Raw genomic sequence first — 18,967 nt, 5'->3', positions numbered from 1 at the left:
TTTTGTTATACGCTTGTCTAGTTTTAATATCCACTCTTCAAAAATATCACTTGTCATCCATGCTTTTTTAATTAAAGGTGTAGTCAACTTCCAAAGATTTTGTGTCTCTAAAACATCTTGGGTATTTTGATTTACCGATGATTAAAATTCTTAATTTTTCACTTCCTGTCATATTGGCTACAACTAGCACAGTAATTCTTTCTTTGCTTTGTTTTCTGCCAAAACATTTATCATCCTTAAAAGCAAGTGTTCTATTAGGTAAACATCTAAAAAATAAACCCATTTCATCAGAATTAAAAACATCCTTAGGTTCATATTCTTCCAAAATCTTCTTTAAGGTGTTGTTCCTCCAACTGTTGCAATCTTCTTCACACTTTCTCCACAAATAACCTTTTCCACAATTCTGTGACGATTCTTAATTTTATCTAACCACCCAGTACTTGCATTTTATTCTGTATGTCCAAGGGACTGTGCAAATTTCGGAGCTTGTTGCTTAATATTAGACCTGATATTGGTATATTCTTTTCACGTATCATTTCAATTTCATTTGCACCATTTTAGAACAGCTTTATCAACATTTTCATATACAGACAACTTAATTTGCTTCTTGTCTGCTCCTCTTTCAATTACATTTAAAATTGATTCTCGATTTTTTAAAATCGCAGATTTTAAAAAAATCTAGATACTGCTTTGCAGGTATTAGCATTAGTAGAGGCATGGCATATGATGCAAGAAAGCAAGCTTATGCAGCATCAGCCAAAAAAAAACACTCCCATTTCACCCCTTTGTTCGTTCGAAATACCTGTCCAGCTGAGCCTTAAATTTATTTAGGCTATCAACTTCCACAACAAGGGATGGAAGTCTGTTCCACCAACCAACTACCCACTGGCTAAAGGCAAATTTACGCACATCTATCTTACATCTGTCTTTCCTCAATTTGAATTTATGCCCTATCAGGTGATTATTCTGAGCAAGAGGAAGAATCCCATCGGCATTGAGCCTGCTCAAACCATTCAAGCTTTATACACCTCTATCAGATCACCTCGCCGGTGCCTAGTCGCCAGACACTGTAATTTGCAAAACTTAAGCATTTCTTCGTAACCCTTTGTTCCTTCACTAATCTTGTTGCCCTTCTCTGTACTCGTTCCAGCAGCTCTACATCCTTCTTAAAATGAGGCCTCCAGAACTGTATACAGTACTCAAGGTGTGGCCTGACCATTGCCTTATACAAGGCAATAATCACCTCCTTATCCCTGCTAGAAATGTTCCTGTATATCATTGACAAGACACCATGAGCTACTCTTGCAGCCTGTCTGCACTGCTCAGAGAACTTCATATCTGCCTGCACAATTACCCCCAGGTCCTTTTCATTCTCTACCACTCTTAGTGTAGTACCACAGAGTTGATGCATTGCTCTAGGGTTACTGTTTCCCATATGTAATACTTTACATTTGTCAATGTTAAACTTCATTTGCCACCTCTCAGCCCATCTGCTCAACCTTATCAGCCTGATGCAGCAGCATAGAGTCAGTAGTGTCCTTAACAACCCTGCCAACCTTTGTATCGTTTGCAAACTTGGACATTAAGCTTGATATACCATCATCAATATCATTTATAAATACTGAAAACAACAATGGACCGAACACTGAACCGTGAGGGACTCCACTAATAACATTAGTCCACAATGAGCAGTGTCCATTGATTACCACACTCTGTCTTCTCCCCCCTCAACCATCCCTTTATCCATAGCAGCAATTTTCCTGCAATGCCACACTGCTCCAATTTGTGCAGCAGTCTTCCATGTGCAACAGTATCAAAAGCCTTTCTAAGATCCAAATATATAATATCAAAGTTATTCCCTGCATCCAGTTCTTTTGTGACTGCATCATAGTATCCAATCAAATTGGTCAGGCAAGACTTCCCCTTAACAAAACCATGCTGTGTCCGAGCTATAACTGAAGTCTTGTCTAGATGATTCTGTAGTGCGTCTTTAACAAGTGCCTCCATTAATTTTCTTGGAACAGAAGTTAAACTCACAGGTCTATAATTACTTGTGTCAGCCTTTGATCCTCCTTTGTGAACTGGGGTCACATTTGCACATCTCCAGTCTATAGGTACCTCCCCTGAGTCCAAAGAAGCTCTCATAATTATGGCTAAGGGTTCGCTTACTTCCTTTGCTGCCTCCTTTAATATAACTGGATAGATCCCATCCACCACGGGTGCCTTTTTTATGTTTATCCTCAACAATTTCTCCGCCACTTTCCTCTCAGTTATTACAAAATCATCTAGCTCACTGCCAGAGTGTAATTCACCTATGGCATTCCCCTTCCCGAATAACTCCTCATGTGTGAATGTAGATGCAAAATACTCGTTTAGTTTGTTAGCCACCTGAGCAGGATCCTCAACTGTTGAACCATCAATATCCAATGGACCAATCTTATTCATCCCTTTCCTTCTAGAGTTTACATAGGTAAAGAACTCTTTTCTGTTTTTCTTTGCATCCTTTGCCAAGGATTTCTCATAATCTTCCTTTGCCTTCCTAATCTCCTTTGTGACTTGGTTACAGACCAGCTTATTATCTATCATAGGCTTCCATGTCACCCATTAATTTATATATATATCCCATTCATTTTTCTTCTCTGCCATATGTCTCATTAGTTCATCTGACATCCATTTAGGCCTAAACCTTGAACAATATTTGTTAGTTTGTCCCACTGTATAGAATTTAAATACTGTCTCAGACCATCGTAGTCAGCTTTACGAAAGCAAAAACCCTTCCCTTTACCCCTGAAAGGTGCAGGAATCTGAAGCAGTAGAAATAGATACAGCAAAAGCACAGAATAGGTATGCTATATTTCTCTGCAATACCTTTTTTCTTAAAACCCTGATCAATATCATGAAGAATCTCGACCTTATCATTAATACTTAAACACTTTCTCTTTGACATTGTTTCCGCAACTGTAAAAATTACTTGACTGCAGCTCTTGCTGATACATACCCCATGTAGCCACTGCAAACTTCACTGCACTGCCTATATAGTGAATTGTTAGTACTGCCTACTTAATGATATTCGCTTGTCAATTCAACAGTATCACGTGATCTTTCCTATCAATCACTTTGAAGAAATATATGACTTTGTGAATTTCTTTAATTCTGCTTTCATTCATATATACACGAAAGAAAATTTATGGTTAATGTATGCCGTATGTTACTTTTCAGGGGAAAAAAAAGGGCATATAGCCTATGTGATTGAGGACAAATCATACTAGAAGAGCGAAAATTAAAAAAAATTCATGAATACCATCTACTGGGAGTCCAGTTAAATGAGAAAGGACATATACAAAACTGTCATTTAATGATTGACAGGAAAGTCACGTGGTACAGTTGAGGTGAGAAGCGAATGTCATTCAGTAGGCATTACTAAAAACCGACTATCGAAGTATTTTATGTATTGCTGCTGCAATGTGCTAAAGATTTACCCATAGCGAATTTCCTTTTTCCCCTTAGCCAACATCAATTTACAAATCTACCCTATTTATTGCGACGTTCATGACCACTTTATAAAGTTTGCCTTTACTGCTGCTTTGTGCATTTTGATGCATTTATCATACCTTGCTTATTCATTTTTTATTTTTTATTTTTCCAGCAACTGTAACTTTAAATTACATTTAGTGTGTGTGTATATATATATATATATATATATATATATATATTTTTTTTTTTTTAATCTAATAAAATTTAGTAGCCACTGAAGAAACTGGCTATAAATGTGAGAGTGTGAAATATCATAGCTGACTGATAAAAAACAAAAAAAACAGAAAGGTGCAGGAATCTGAAGCAGTAGAAATAGATACAGCAAAAGCACAGAATATATTAAGGACAGAATAATTAATAATAATGCCCAATGTGGTTGTAAAAATGTACCAAAACGAAGAATTTTACTGGCTACAGAGATTGCAACTGATCTTAATTATGTTTTCAGAGTGTATTTATGTCATATTCACCTCAAAATTGCATTGAATGCACAAAAATAAATTTACAGAGATGTAAGGACTAGGAAACATCACAGCAAGCTGAGGTTTAAACTGTGAAATACATTTAGATGATTTATAGAGCTTCTTAATTTTTTTTTTTTTTTTTTGTTAGTTAGTTGTTGGCACATCGGCTTCTGTGGTCATAATGCACCTCCCAAAGTTTTGCATTTTTACTCTAATCCAAGCCCGAGACGGGATTCGAACTCGTGACCTTTGGGTTGCCAGGCAGGCACTTTATCCACTTCGCTAGCCCGGTCGGCAGCTTCTAAATGTACCGTTGTATAATCGACTTAATAATGTAAATAGCAATAAGAGCTTAATAGACAGTACTCACCTCAACTGATCTGCTTAGTTACATGGAGTTGAAGTGAAAATGAAGTTTAAAATAAGTTAAATTGAATAAATACGGAATTGTTAAAACCTGTAATTAAAATTTTCTCAAGGAAGTAGAAGGGCACTACCTCGTCCCTGGTTGTCATTTAAAAAAAAAATATTAATGGGAAACAAGTGAAGCCAAGTCACAATGAGCGACTTTTGTGTTAAACGTCTTCGATTGGCAATAATAGGAGAAAAAGAAATAGTGTATTTAAAGAATTCTTATGTTCCCATAATGCATTTTGAGACATGTGGGAATCTTATGTGCATAAGATTCCAGACTGGAGAAAGGTTGGTTGGCAGTTTCGTATTTAGAATGTTAAATTTAGAGTTATGGTGACACCATTCTATGACAAGTGCCTCGTGTTGGAAGATTTTGTAACTAGATCCTAGTTTAATAATTGCAATTGCTGAATCGACTAGGGGGTTGTGGTTGTGGGAATGTACATGTGTAAGTTCGTGCTGGTTTGATTGGTTCTGAAGCTATTATGATGGTAATAAGCATGTGTATTGAAAGTTTTTGTGGTGCGTATTTTGCGGTGGTGCTCATGATGTAGCATGCGTTACAACCGGATTGACATTTAATTAAATATTACATTGTTGATGTCACTTATTGGATATTCGTGTGTCCCTAATTATTAAACATAGTCCCTAATTTATTGTACAAAGAAAATATTAATGTGATAACTGTGTTGGTGAACACTTGGCGAAACTGTCTGATGAGATTACTGTGGTAGGGTAGGATAATGCGTGTGTTCTGTTTGGTGCTATGATTATGTGGGTTATTGACATTATTCCTTGCAACAGAAATTGTGTGTTGGATTAGATGTAAAGGGTATTTCCTGGCTGTGAATTTCTTTGTAAGATATTGTAATTCGGTGGATAAATCATCCTGCAAAGAACTGAACTTAATGGCATTGTAGATTTGATTGTAGAGAACGGACTATTTGTACCGAGTGGGTGATGTGATTCAAAATGCAAATATTTTCCTGTGTGTCTTTCCTACAGATTTTGGTGCCTAGCTTGGTGCCCATTTTATATATTGTGAAGTTAAGAAAGTTGATTTTATTGTCGGTTTCTAGAGTCATCAATGGTGGCTCTGTTTCCTATTAATAATATTTCGTCTGCATACCGCATGTAGAGTTTAATACCAGAAAGGAAAGGTTGGAGTACTTGGTTTTCGATCGCAACTAAGTAGATTTCTGATGGGAGACGGGTAATTACAGACCTGTTAGTTTAACTTCTGTTCCAGAGAAATTAATGGAAGCACTGGTTAAAGAAGCATTGCAGGATCATCTAGACAAGACTTCAGTTATAGCTAGGACACAGCATGGATTTGTTAAGGGGAAGTCTTGTCTGACCAATTTGTTTGGATACTATGTGGTCACAAAGGAACTAGATGCAAAAAATAATTTTCATATCATATATTTGGATCTTAGAAAGGTGGTAGTAGTGGCATGTGATGCAAGAAAGCATGTGTAAGGGTTATGCAGCATCAGCCAAAAAAAAAAAAAAAAATCACACCATTCCCTCCAAATGCCTGTCCAGTTCCTCCTTAAATTTATTCAGCCTATCAACTTCCACAACAACAGATGGAAGTTTGTTCCAGCAATTAACCACCCGCTGGCTAAAGGCAAATTTCCGCACATCTATTCTTCATCTGTCTTTTCTTAATTTGAATTTATGCCCCCTTAGGTTCGTAATCTGAACAAGTGGAAGGATCCCATCAGAATTCAGCATGCTCAACCAACACCTCAATCAGATCACCGCGCAGGCGCCCAGTCTCCAGCCACTGCAATTTGCAGAACTTAAGCCTCTCTTGGTAAGAGGATCCCTTCATTCCCCTCACAAATCTTGTTGCCCTTCTCTGTACATGCTCAAGTAAATCTACATCCTTCCTAAAATGAGGCCTCCAGACCTGTATGCAGTACTCAAGGCATACTAATGAGACTCGTAACAGGGAAGAATATCTGGATCTTAGAAAGGTTTTTGATATTGTTGCACATGGAAGACTGCTGCACAAATTGGAGCAGTGTGGCATCGGAGGCAAATTGCTGTTATGGATAATGGGATGGTTGAATGGGAGAAGACAAAGAATGGTAATCAATGGACACTGCTCTTCGTGGACTAATGTTATTAGTGGAGTCCCACAGTGTTCAGTGTTGGGTCCATTGTTTTCTATATTCATCAATGATATTGATGATGGTATATCAGGCTTAATGTCCAAGTTTGACGATACGAAGGTTGGCAGGGTTGTCAATGACACTAACGACAGTATGCTGCTGCAACAGGACGTAGAAAAGTCCTGTTGCAGCAGGACATAGAAAAGTTGAGCAGATGGGCTGAGAGGTGGCAACTGAAGTTGAACATTGACAAATGTAAAGTACTGCATATGGGAAGCAGTAACCTCAGAGTAACGTATCAACTGTGTGGTACTACACTGACAGTGGTAGAGAGTGAAAAGGACCTGGGGGTAATTGTGCAGGCAGATATGAAGTTTTCTGACAGTGCAGACAGTCTGCAAGAGTAGCTCATGGCATCTTGTCAATGATATACAGGAATTTTTCTAGCAGGGATAAGGAGGTGATTATCCCCTTGTGTAAGGCAATGGTCAGACCACACCTTGAGTACTGTATACAGGTCTGGAGGCCTCATTTTAAGAAGGATGTAGAGCTGTTGGAACAAGTACAGAGAAGGGCAACAAGATTAGTGAATGGAACAAAGGGTTGCTCTTACGAAGAAAGGCTTTAGTTTTGCAAATTACAGTGTCTGGAGACTAGGCACCTGCAAGGTGATCTGAATGAGGTGTATAAAGCCTTGAATGGTTTGAGTTCTCAATGCTGATGGGATTCTTCCTCTTGCTCAGAATAATCACCTGAGAAGGCATAAATTTAAATTGAGGAAAGACAGTTGTAGGACAGATGTGCGGAAGTTTGCCTTTAGCCAGCAGATGGTTGATTGCTGGAAAAAACTTCCATCTGTCGTTGTAGAAGTTGATAGCTTAAACAGATTCAAAGCAGAACTAGACAAACATATGGAGTGAGTGGATGGGTGAAATGAGAAGGGTGTGTGTGTGTTTTTTTTGGCTGATGCTATATAAGCTTGCTTTCTTGCATCATGTGCCCTTGTTAATCATGTGCTTAATAACAACTTGAAAATAGTGTTCCTTGGGGGGGAAAAAAATTGCCAAAGAATTTGGTATTGGCCAACAGGCTGTGTCAGTTATTAATAAACAAAAAGAATCTATAAAGAGATTTCCTTAAAATTCGATGTGGGGAGTGATAAAAGCAGTCTATCAAATAGCCATTAAAAATACAAAAAGTAGTGTTACTGGAAGAAGCTGTATTTAAGTGGTATTCCTGTTCACAGTAGCATTGGTATGTGACGTCAGTGCCACCTGATAAATGTATAAAAGCACAATATATTTATCCATATATCAATGGATAAAGGTATTGTCTTTTTATAGATTTTAAATAAAGGCTCTACAGTGATTTTTTTTAATTTTATATTAATCGGCACTACCATATCATTAAATTTTCCATTTATTTGCGTTCTAAGTTTTTTTGGTCTTTTAGGGCTATCTTTTGCTTCACTAATCCAGATTATCGCTTAATCAGGATGACCTCTCCCTCCAATTACTTTGGATTAGCAATAAACAATAGCAATAAAAAAAACCAGCAATAAAAAAAGAAAAAAAAGATGTCAGTCATGAATCTATTCTCTTCAGAAAGCTGCTATATCCATAATTGAATAAGCATTATTTCAAAAACCAGACTGCGAAATGCCTATGTAATCTGTTTGAATGGTTGCAGCTTTTACACTGCTAAAAGTACTACAGAAAGGACAAATACCATAACGAAATTCAAATGACGAACTCACTACAAGAGTACAAACTAACAGTAAATATTTTATGCTCACCGTGAATGAATATAAAATATACACAGGGTGTTTTAAATAAAAGGCAATGAATCTGTTTCAACTGTTTTTAGGTTTAGACTATTTGTTGTCTGGTTGTGCTAAATCTGGTTGATGCAAATTCTTGAATTAGTTGTTAAAATTTAACTAAGTATTACTGTTTAGATTATGAGTTATAAATTGCAATTCTGCTTAATTAAGTAGCTAACATGGTTCCAACTAATGGAAACTTGTTCCCCATCTTCAGTTTAGTCTAAAAGCATTATCACTGTATTCCTGAAACAAATATAAACCAGTTTATTTGAAGTAAAAACAAAACAATGCAACAGTTAAATATGATGTTCACTTTTTAGTACACGCAGTTTGGCAGTTTCTATTGTGTCTGTGCTAACTGTTGAGTTATTACTATTTTTTTTCTTTAAATAAAATGGTTTAAGCTCTTTTTCAAAAGTACACTGATGATGATGTTTTTAGAATAAACCAAGGATGAGGAACAAGTTTCCAACTGAGAAAAATGCAGTTGAATAGGCAAAATTATAATTTACAAATTGCAAAACCTGAATGGTTAATACTTAGTCCAATTTTAACGCTAGATTCAAAAATTTCAGACAAAAAAAAAGGTCCAGAAAACAAACTGCCTAAACCTAAAAATAAGCAAGACAGATCCAGGTGCATTTTAATTAAAACACCCTGTATACACTGTATATGAATACTAAGCACAAAGTGAGCAAAGATAACCAGTGTGAACTAAAATTAAAAAAGAATTCTATCAGGGTTATTAGGGGCAGGCTTCATCCTTTCTATCACAAGATAAAAAACCTGAAAGATAAGATGCAATAATCATGAGTTCATGCAAGAATCTGAGTGGCAGCTATGTGTGATTATTGTGTTGCCAAATGCCACCTCTTGACACACAGTGCCCAGTTAGCAAGAAATTGTGAGAGAACCCTAAACAAATGGAGACCTGAATGGAATTTGTATGATTATTGGGCAACTGGTGGGAAGCATGCAAAGTACCATCTCTCACAATCTGTGTCTGGCTGACTGCTCAAGTTGGGCACCAGAAATCATGTGTGGCTCAGCACTCTGCCCCTCTTACCTTGCCTGCTTGATTCCTCTTCACTGGATTGCACAACAACCCAGAGATCAAACAACTGTAGCCTCAATTCACGGCAGAGAACCAAGAATTAGTGCCTCTTCATGAAAAGAGGGACTGAAACACTGAAGGATCTTCACTGTGCCTCCACCGTGTGATCTCTCCAGCTAACATGGCCAGGGCCAAATTTCTTTCTCCATTTCAATGAAGACATCTTCCCTACTCTGTCCTTTACCCATCTCCATGCATCCCTCTATTCTATGAGCCACAATTCTTGGATTCAGCAATGTGCACATACCTTGTACACACACACACAACACACGTACATATAATACATAATGAACATAACACCATGAAAGTAATGGTACACCTCCTATCTACTTGACAGGGAAGTCAGTCCACTAAAGTATAAAAACAGGTATTTCCCTTCACTATCCACTTAAATAAGTGTATTTATCCTATTTTCTCCCCTTCTGTCTACCTTCTGCCTGCCCAGCAAACCCAGGGTTACACGGTAAGAAGGTTGTTGTTGTTTAAGGGTTTTAAGACACAAGGGCATCAATGGCCAAGATGTGTCTTTCCAAGGTTTTAATGTAAATCAAACATTTTTTCAGATTTGTTTATCAAATCTGATTTGCCGAATAAAATTTAATAATTCATCTATATTCGCAGAGTTGTCTAAGATCTGTTGAAGAGTAACTTGATTCTGGTTATTGCATAAACTCTGAAAACAAAGGAATCTGGAATTTCTGAATCGAGGGCATACCAAAAGAATATGCTTTACTGTAAGTTGAACTTGGCATTGAAAACAGAGTGGGGGATTTTTGTTTGCCAATAGATGAAAATGAGTAAGATGAGTATGGCCAATTCTCAGTCTGGCAAGTATTACTTCTTCTCTGCGACTCTCTCTGATGCTTGAGTTCCATATTTCTGGATTAGGTTTTATTTCATGTAGTTTATTGTTGACTTCATTTTTCCATATTTGGGCCCATTCATTTTCACTTTCTCTAATAATGATTGGACTAAAATCAGTGTGTGGAACTAGCATTGTTCTGTTTGGCAGTTCTGATGCTGACTTAGCTGCAATGTCTGCTTTTTCATTGCCTTCTATTCCGCAGTGTCCTGGGATCCAGCAAAGAGTTATTTCAGAGTGTTTCTTTTGACAATGGTTGATTAAAAACTCAATTTCTTGTAGAAGAGGGTGACGAGAATGTCGTTTACCCTGTATGGCTGAAATAGCACTCAGTGAATCCGAGTATATTAAAACAGAGAGGGATGACTGTTGACATATTTCACTTAATGCAAGCTGTATAGCATACAGTTCTGCAGATAGAATGCTGCACTCAACTGGAAGGGATTTTGAAATTACATGCGAAGGGAACACGGTTGCTGCACCTACATGTGATTGGGTTTTAGATCCATCCGTATAGATTATGAGCTTTCCAGTGTGTTGCGAAGTATGATTGGCATGCAACTGTCGGATATTACTTAGTGGAATGGTATTTTTTGGCCACTGAGCGAAGTAAAGATCAATGTTTATATGATGTCTATTCCATGGAGGTAAAGGCATATTTACACTTTCCGCAATTTTATTGAGATCGAGTTTCCACTTTTTTATTACTTCTTGAAGACGAATTCCAGCAGGTCTGGGTTCATTAGGTTTGGATTCATAAAGTGTTGACCATAAAGGTTGGTTGAGATATACCCAACAGGGGTGAGTTGGAAAGCTTCTTATTTTAGCAGCGTATTGGCAGAGTAGGCGTTGTCTTCTAAGATAAAGCGGAGGGTCGTGTGCTTCTATATACAAGCTTTGAACTGGCGAGGTTCTGTAGGCGCCTAGTGCTGATCGAAGGGCACTGTGTTGAATGGTGTTCACAGACCGTAAGATGCTGTTTTTAGCTGATGCATATACTATGGCTCCATAGTCTAATCGTGACCGGATTAGAGCACGATATAAATTGAGCAGTGACTGTCTGTCAGCACCCCAAGATGTTGAGGATACTGCACGAAGGATGTTTAGTTTCTGGAGGCACGTAGTTCGTAGATAGGTCACATGTTTACGAAAATTTAATTTGGTGTCTAAATTCAGACCCAATAATCTGATGCAGTCTGTCATCGGTATTTCTCTGCCTTTCAGTTTTAATACAGGTTCCGGATGAAGCGATCGTAATTTACAGAAGTGTATTGCTGCTGTTTTCCCCTCGGTTAATTGATAGCCGTTGCTTTCTGTCCAAGTTTCAATTTTGTTTATTGCTATCTGTAGTTGTCTTTCGATGGTAGCCATGTTCGATGATTGACATGAAATAGCAAGATCATCTGCATACATATAAACTTCTACCGTGGCTGGGATGTCTCTTATAATGCTACTGGTACGTAATGCAAAGAGTGTGGCACTTAAAATCGATCCCTGAGGTATTCCTTCTTCTTGTGTGTGAATTTTGGACAGCTCATTCTGGAATCTTACTTGAAAGGACCTGAGGTGAAGAAAATTCTGAATGAATCTAGGCAGGTTACCTCTCAGTCCAAGTTTGTATAAGTCTTGGAGGATTCCATATCTCCAGGTTGTATCGAATGCTTTGGTAATATCGAATGTTATCATTACCATGTGCTGTTTCTTAAGAAAAGCATTTCGAATGTGAGCTTCAACCTTGATGTGGACATCAGTTGTACACCTGTTACGGCGGAAACCAAATTGGTGGCATGATATAGCATCTTGATCTTCAATAATCCAGACAAGTCTCTTGTGTACCATCTTTTCCATTATCTTTCCTAAACAGCTGGTCAAAGATATAGGACGATAACTATTGGGAGAGGAAGCATCTTTCCCGGCTTTCGCTATGGCTACCACAACTGACTGATGCCATGTATCAGGGTAAACATTCTCCTCAAAGATTCTATTGTAAAATTTCAGTAATATAGATTTTGAGTTTGAGTTGAGGTGGCAAAGCATTATATAGAAAATGCCATCTGGTCCAGCAGAACTATTTCTAGAATTCTGGAGAGCTTCGTTGAGTTCATTCATAGTGAACGGAAGGTTATAAGAATGAGATTGTTTTGTAACAAAGTTAATTTTATATTTTTCCACGGAAATTTTTTTGCGTCTAAATGAGTCTTCATAAGATTGAGATGATGAAGTGACTGCAAATGTTTGTGCTAAAGCCTCTGCAATATCAGTTGGAGAAGAAATATCTATTCCTTTCCAGGACAAGATTGGGGCTTTGGTTTGTTGACACTTTCCACTGAGGATACGGATCTTTCTCCAAATTATTCTGGGGTCAGTGTTTCTGCAGATGGTAGAACTGAATCGAATCCACGCATCCTGTTTAGCTTTTCGACGAATTCGGCGTGCTTCAGCTTTCAGCCGTTTATAGTTTATAAGGTTCTCCATTGTAGCATTTCGGCGAAAAGTGTTCCAAGCTTTGTTTTGTTTCCTTTTGGCAAGATAGCAGTCCCTTGTCCACCAATTATTGTACCTTTGTTTCGTAAGGTTAACTTTCGGTATTGCGCTGGTAGCAGCTTCAAGTAATTGTTCTACTATATGTCTAGTGGCATTATTAATAGATGCAGAAAGAATCAAATGGTTATCAAATTGCACTGTTTTCGAAAACTTTTCCCAGTTAGCTCTGTGAAAATTCCACGTAATATTTTGGTTAGATGTATAGTTTGTATCCGTCTGTATTTCACAAATTATAGGAAAGTGATCGCTGTTGTGAAGGTCAGTTAATACTGTCCAATCAAAGCTAGGATAAATGGACAAGGAACATATGGACAGATCCAGAGCAGAGCTAGAACCTGTAGGCAAGTGAATATAAGTATGCACACCGGTATTCAGTAGTGTTAAGGGATGGTTATCAAGTAGAGTTTCGATCATCCTCCCTCTACGATCCATGTTCGGGGAACCCCACAAAGGATGATGAGCATTTAGATCACCTAGAAAGCATACAGGTTGGGGTAGTTGATTATGTAAATTATCAAGTTCTGCAATGGAACATGAAACGTTTGGTGGAATATAAATGGAGACAAGGGTGAGATTAATCCCAAGAACAATACGAACGGCTATTGCTTCTAGATTAGTGGAAAGCTGAACGGGTTTCGATGGTACATTACTACGAACTAATATTGCTACTCCTCCTCTTGCTGGAGAATCGGAACATCTGTCACGTCTATATAGTGTATACCGCGAGAAGTGTGGGCTATAATTTGATGATAAATAAGTTTCCTGTAGACAAATACATGCAGGATCATGCTGGTGCATTAGGTATTTTAATTCGTCAAGATTACTTCTTAGTCCTCTACAATTCCATTGAATAATTTTCTGCATTATTTGGGTTTAGGTTAGATGGATTGGTCTGATCGTTTGTTTTTCCCTCGATCCTGTTTATATTTCTCTCGTTTTGAAAATACTGGGCGAGTAATATCCATCTCATCATCAGCATGAAGCATGAGAACAGCATCATCATTGTCTAATTTCTCATCGGTTTCCATGGTTCGTTCAGTTGGTTTATTTTGTGTACAATGAACATCTTTCTCCTTTATTAATGTGCCTGAGTTTGGAACGTCTTGTTGTGGCTTGGATGGCTTTGTATTAGTAGAATTTGATGGACTTTTTGTCTTTGTTGCTGTTAGTGTCTCACCATCTGCAAGGATGGATCTAGCCCATTGAATAAGAGATAATTTAGGAGGAATAGTAATATAAGTCTGTGTAGAAAATTCTTTAGTGTTTTTAACTGCATTGGAATATGTTTTGGCAGGGATCACATTTAATATTTGTTTACGTGCCTCTTGGTAAGATACATTTTTCTCTACCTTGTACTTCATTATTTTCTTTCCCGTTTTCCATAATTTGCAAGTTCTAGAATATGCGGGGTGAGTACCCTGGCAATTGGGACACTTTGGCGTAGCTGCTGTACATTCAGTTTGGGAATGGTCTGATGAGCCACACAGGGGACAGATTGTCTTACCTTGGCATGCTGTTTGAGAATGACCATACTTCTGGCATTTAAAGCATCTAAGTGGATTTGGTATATATGGTCGGATCTTACAGGAAAGGTAGCCAGCTTTTACTGATTCTGGTAGATTCGGACTGCTGAAGGTAAGGATAACATTTCTTGTGGGTGTAAGGACACCATCTTGTTTGGTCATAATTCTTTTAGCACCGACAACACGTTGTGCTTTAAGTTCTTCGGCAATTTCTTCCTCAGAAACATTAAGGAGGTCCCATTCCGAGATGACTCCCTTTGAGGTGTTTAAACTTCTGTGCGGGGTTACCGAAATGGGAAGGCCTCCGAAGGTCGTTTGCTTCAGGAGTTGTCTAGAATGACTGGGATGGGAAGTCTCTATAAGAAGATCTCCTGAGCGAAGGCGTTTGACAATTTTGGGAGTACCTGCTACAGCCTCTATGCTTTTCTGCACAAGAAATGGCGACAAGCTACTAAGAGGTTTCGTTGACAAAGAGTGTAAAATTAGAAAAGCAGGTATGTCATGTGAAGAATCATCTTTTTTGATTCTTTTTGCTTGAGATGACTCAAGTTCATGCGAGCACGTAGGCTCTACAGTCGGTGATATTAATGGATCCATAATTGCTCCTTTTCGCCCTGAGTATTATATTAATACTCAGACTACCAGCCCCGCCACGTGGAGGCAGGAGCGGTGCCACCAGTGACCAAGCGATACGAGATTAGTGGTTAGTTTGTTAGAGAAATGGGTTATATATATATATATAAAAAAGAAAGGTGTATTTCCTTCCTTGATACTAAGCTTAGTTCTTTATTTAGAAAAAGCCAAAATTAAATAACTTGAAATAAAGAAGGTTTTAACAATCTCTACAATCTATCGCTTAGAGAAAAGACGCTTTCAAATCACTTTGGAAATATCGCTATGATCACTCGCTTGGCACTCGGGGCCTCGGTAAGAAGGAGACAGAATATCTTGCACATATCCAGGATATTTTTCAGGGGGTCATCATATTCCCACTAAGACCCCATTGCTTTCACCTTCAACCCACTTTCTGTGCTTTTAACCTGGATCCGCCCAACCCTGACTCTGCTGCCCATTTTTCCTTTCTTACTTTTTTGCCTGGAACTAGGAAGGTTCAGGTTTCGTGTTTTCATTAAAAAAAATTTTAAAAAAGGTAATAGCACATTTGTGGCTGAAAAGTGGCCAGACATACAACACAACACATGATACTAACACAAAACACATGACTGGCTTAAGCAGAACTCCTAATCATTATTCGTCTTGGCGCATTATGGCCTTAGCTGCCAATGCGCCATTAAAAACCAAACCAAACCAAACCTAATCATTACAGAGATACAATGGCCATTTCCACTTACAGTCTGCCAAACCCCATGTACTTTTTCTGACAGAATCTCAGTTATCGGTTGATTCAACCACTGCTCATCTCAGTTGCTTAAATCATTCGCTGTACGATTCCTTTTGCCTCAAAGGTAGTAATTGTGCATATGACCGTTCCGATATTCCCTGTCAGACTCTTACTAGGGAATCACCTCTTTTCGATCTTCTCTGCTTAAAATCTCTACCTCATTCTGTCAAATTCATCTGTTGTCTCTACCGTTCTCCCAACTCCACTGATCACTTGGAGTTCTTTGACTTCCTCTCTCTGCAACTTGACTTTCTCCAGTCCAACTTTCCTAACAGTGAGGTAATTTTCCTTGGTGATTTTAATGTTCACAACTCCAGCAGGCTTTCGTTCTCTAGTTGCACAGACCCAGCTGTTCGAGATTCTGAAGCTTTTGCAATTACTAATGACCTCGCATAGATTGTTGGCCAATACTAACGATACAGCCAAACACGCTTGATCTTTTTCTCACAAACAATCCTTCTAAGTACATGGTCGAAGTGAGTGGTCCTTTAGGCACCTCAGATCACAACTTGGTGATTGTCTCTTCTCCAATGAAGCTTTTATCTCATGGCTATTCCCAACCTTGTATTGTTTGGCATTACAAGAATGCAAAATGGGATGACCTGCAAGATTTCTTTTCTTCTTTTCCTTGGTCGGATTACTGTTTCAAAACTTCTGATGTCAACGTTTGCTCAGATCGTGTCAGTGAAATTATTCTTGTAGGAATGGAATCCTATATTCCACACTCCACTTTAAAATCTCATCCTTTATCTAAACTTTGGTTTTCCAATAAATGTGCTACGGATGTTCAAGAGAAGAACGTTGCATATCGTAATTGGCTTGTTTCTAATTCTTCAGTTTCATTTTCTGCCTACACCAAATGTAAAGCAGTTATTAATCAGTCTGAACTAGATTTTGAACCGGCTAAGAGCAGAAAACTTGCTTCTTGCCATAAAGGTAGACGAGCATTCTGGTCTCTTGCCAAAGCTATTGGCTGCAACTTTTGCCCATTTCTGTTAAAACCAGATGGTTCTATTTTCACTTTAGCCAAGGATAAAGCTGACCTGCTAGCATCCCATTTTTCTTCCAACTCCGCGGAGATGGGAGAAATCCCAGGTGCCATCTGACACAAACATACCTTTTCTTCCAACTCATGTATTAATGATCTTGGTAAAACACCTCCCACCATTCCCAACATGATCCATTCAATGACTCCTGTGGTCTTCCGTCAAAAGGATGTCAGAAGGATTTTGACGAATCTTGATGGCATTTCTCCACTTGTTCTCAAAACCTGTGCTCCTAAACTTACTCCTGTTATTTGCTGCCTTTTTTTCACTTTTTTATTCCAAAGGTGTTTTTCCTTCTGCTGGAAATTTGCTCATATCCAGCCAGTTCCTAAAAAGGGTGACAAATCCCTCTGATCCAATTATTGTCCCATTGCAATTACTTCTTCTCTTTCTAAAGTAACGGAGAAATCAATTAACCGCTAACTCTTAAACTACCCAGAAACCTTCCGTCTGATCAATGATCGCCAGTATGGATTCCGTCAGTGTCGATCCACTGGTGATATTCTGGCTTAAGTTACCCATTTATGGACCAATTCTATGGAAAAGTTCAGTGAAATACAAACAGTTGCTCTTAATATCTCAAAGACTTTTGATCGTGAGCATAAAGGTCTTCTAAATAAGCTTCCATCCTATGATTTGCCAAATGTTTTTTTGTAATTGGTTATCCAGTTTTCTCTCTGACCAGTTAGGTGCCTCCGTAGCCAGGTGGGAAGGAGCAGCAGTGCATAGCACACGCTTCTTGATTAGACCAGGGTTCGAGCCCGTCACCACCAAATACAAATACGGAATGGTCAGGGAATGACCACCGCATATAATTGGCGCCTCCGTAGCCAGGTGGGAAGGAGCAGCAGTGCATAGCACACGCTTCTTGATTAGACCGGGGTTCGAGCCCGTCACCACCAAATACGGAGAGGTCAGGGAATGACCACCGCATATCCCAGAGACATATGGCCTTAGTTGCTAATGCTCCTAAAAAAACCAAATAACCACCGCATATCCCAGAGCAATATGACCTTAGTTGCTAATGCTCCTAAAAAAAAAAACTAAACATAACAACTGACCAGTTTTCTCTCACTGAAGGTGATGGTAGATGGCTCTCTGTCTTCTAACTGCTCCACTAATGTTGGTGTTCCCCAAGGTTCAGTTCTTTCCCCCACTCTTTTCTTCCGCCTTTTTCCTGCATCGAAGAAACTTGGTTTTCCCTTTCGCTCCCAGTGTTACTTTTCTTCGAAACAGCAAATCCGCCCTACAGTGGAATATTGTCCCCACATTTGGGGCGATGCCCCCAAAACCTCTCTGAGGCTTCTAGATTCCATTCAGAAGAGGGCAGTTAGGTTAATTAATGACTCATCTCTAACAGAGTCTTTCCATTTTCTGTCTCATAGATCTACTGTTTCTGCTGCATGCCTTTTCTACAAATACTTTCATGAGCACTGTTCTTCTGAATTGGCTTCTATAATTCCTGCTCTCTCTTTCAAAACAGTCCGAACACGTGCCGCCACCAGCCAACATCCATTTACTGTCCAACTTCAAACTCACAGAACCAACTTTTCATCTTCCTCGTTCATTCATTCAACTGCCGTTTTCTGGAAGAACCTTCCTTCATACGTATTTCCTGTAAATTACAGTCTACAGAAGTTCGAGTCTAATGTCAACAAATATCTTCTTTCGTCTTTTAAACCTCCAACCCAAGCACGGTACTAAGTACTATAGGTTCTAATACCTCTTGTGTTTGGGGTTTTCATAAGAATATAAAAAAAAATATAAGCTAATCCTTAGGAACATGGGATAATAGTACTTAGACACAGCATACACACACACCCTCTAGAGGATATCAATTATATCTGCTGTCCTTCTACCAGTGTGGAAAAGTCCTAGGGTTGTATCCTGCCAGAGACAGGAGAAATGTTTATACATATGTATGGATGCAAACCCTGAGAACAAAAATGACATATAATTAAAAAAAAAAAAAAACTCCAGAGGAAGTAGGAATTCCCCTAAGTTATTCAGGGTTTTTCAGCACACATAACATGCAAATCAGCACAAGCACAAAACACTACTACACACAAAACTTTTACAGACATTAAAAACAAGTGAAAAATAACGCCATTAAAACAAT

The 18,967-nt window shown here is 38.5% G+C and overlaps 1 protein-coding gene across 4 annotated transcripts in view; it reads right to left on the bottom strand.

The window, feature by feature from the left end:
* Bili (FERM domain-containing protein 8 Bili) overlaps positions 1-18,967 on the bottom strand; it is a 304,472-nt gene that overhangs the window by 191,746 nt on the left and 93,759 nt on the right. The window lies entirely within an intron of this gene.

Source organism: Mastigoproctus giganteus, chromosome 6 (assembly GCF_048544385.1).
Source record: "Mastigoproctus giganteus isolate SK-2022 chromosome 6, ASM4854438v1, whole genome shotgun sequence".
NCBI lineage: Eukaryota > Metazoa > Arthropoda > Arachnida > Uropygi > Thelyphonidae > Mastigoproctus > Mastigoproctus giganteus.
Note: the sequence above shows the minus strand (reverse complement) of the source record. Positions and strands in the feature narration are given on the sequence as shown.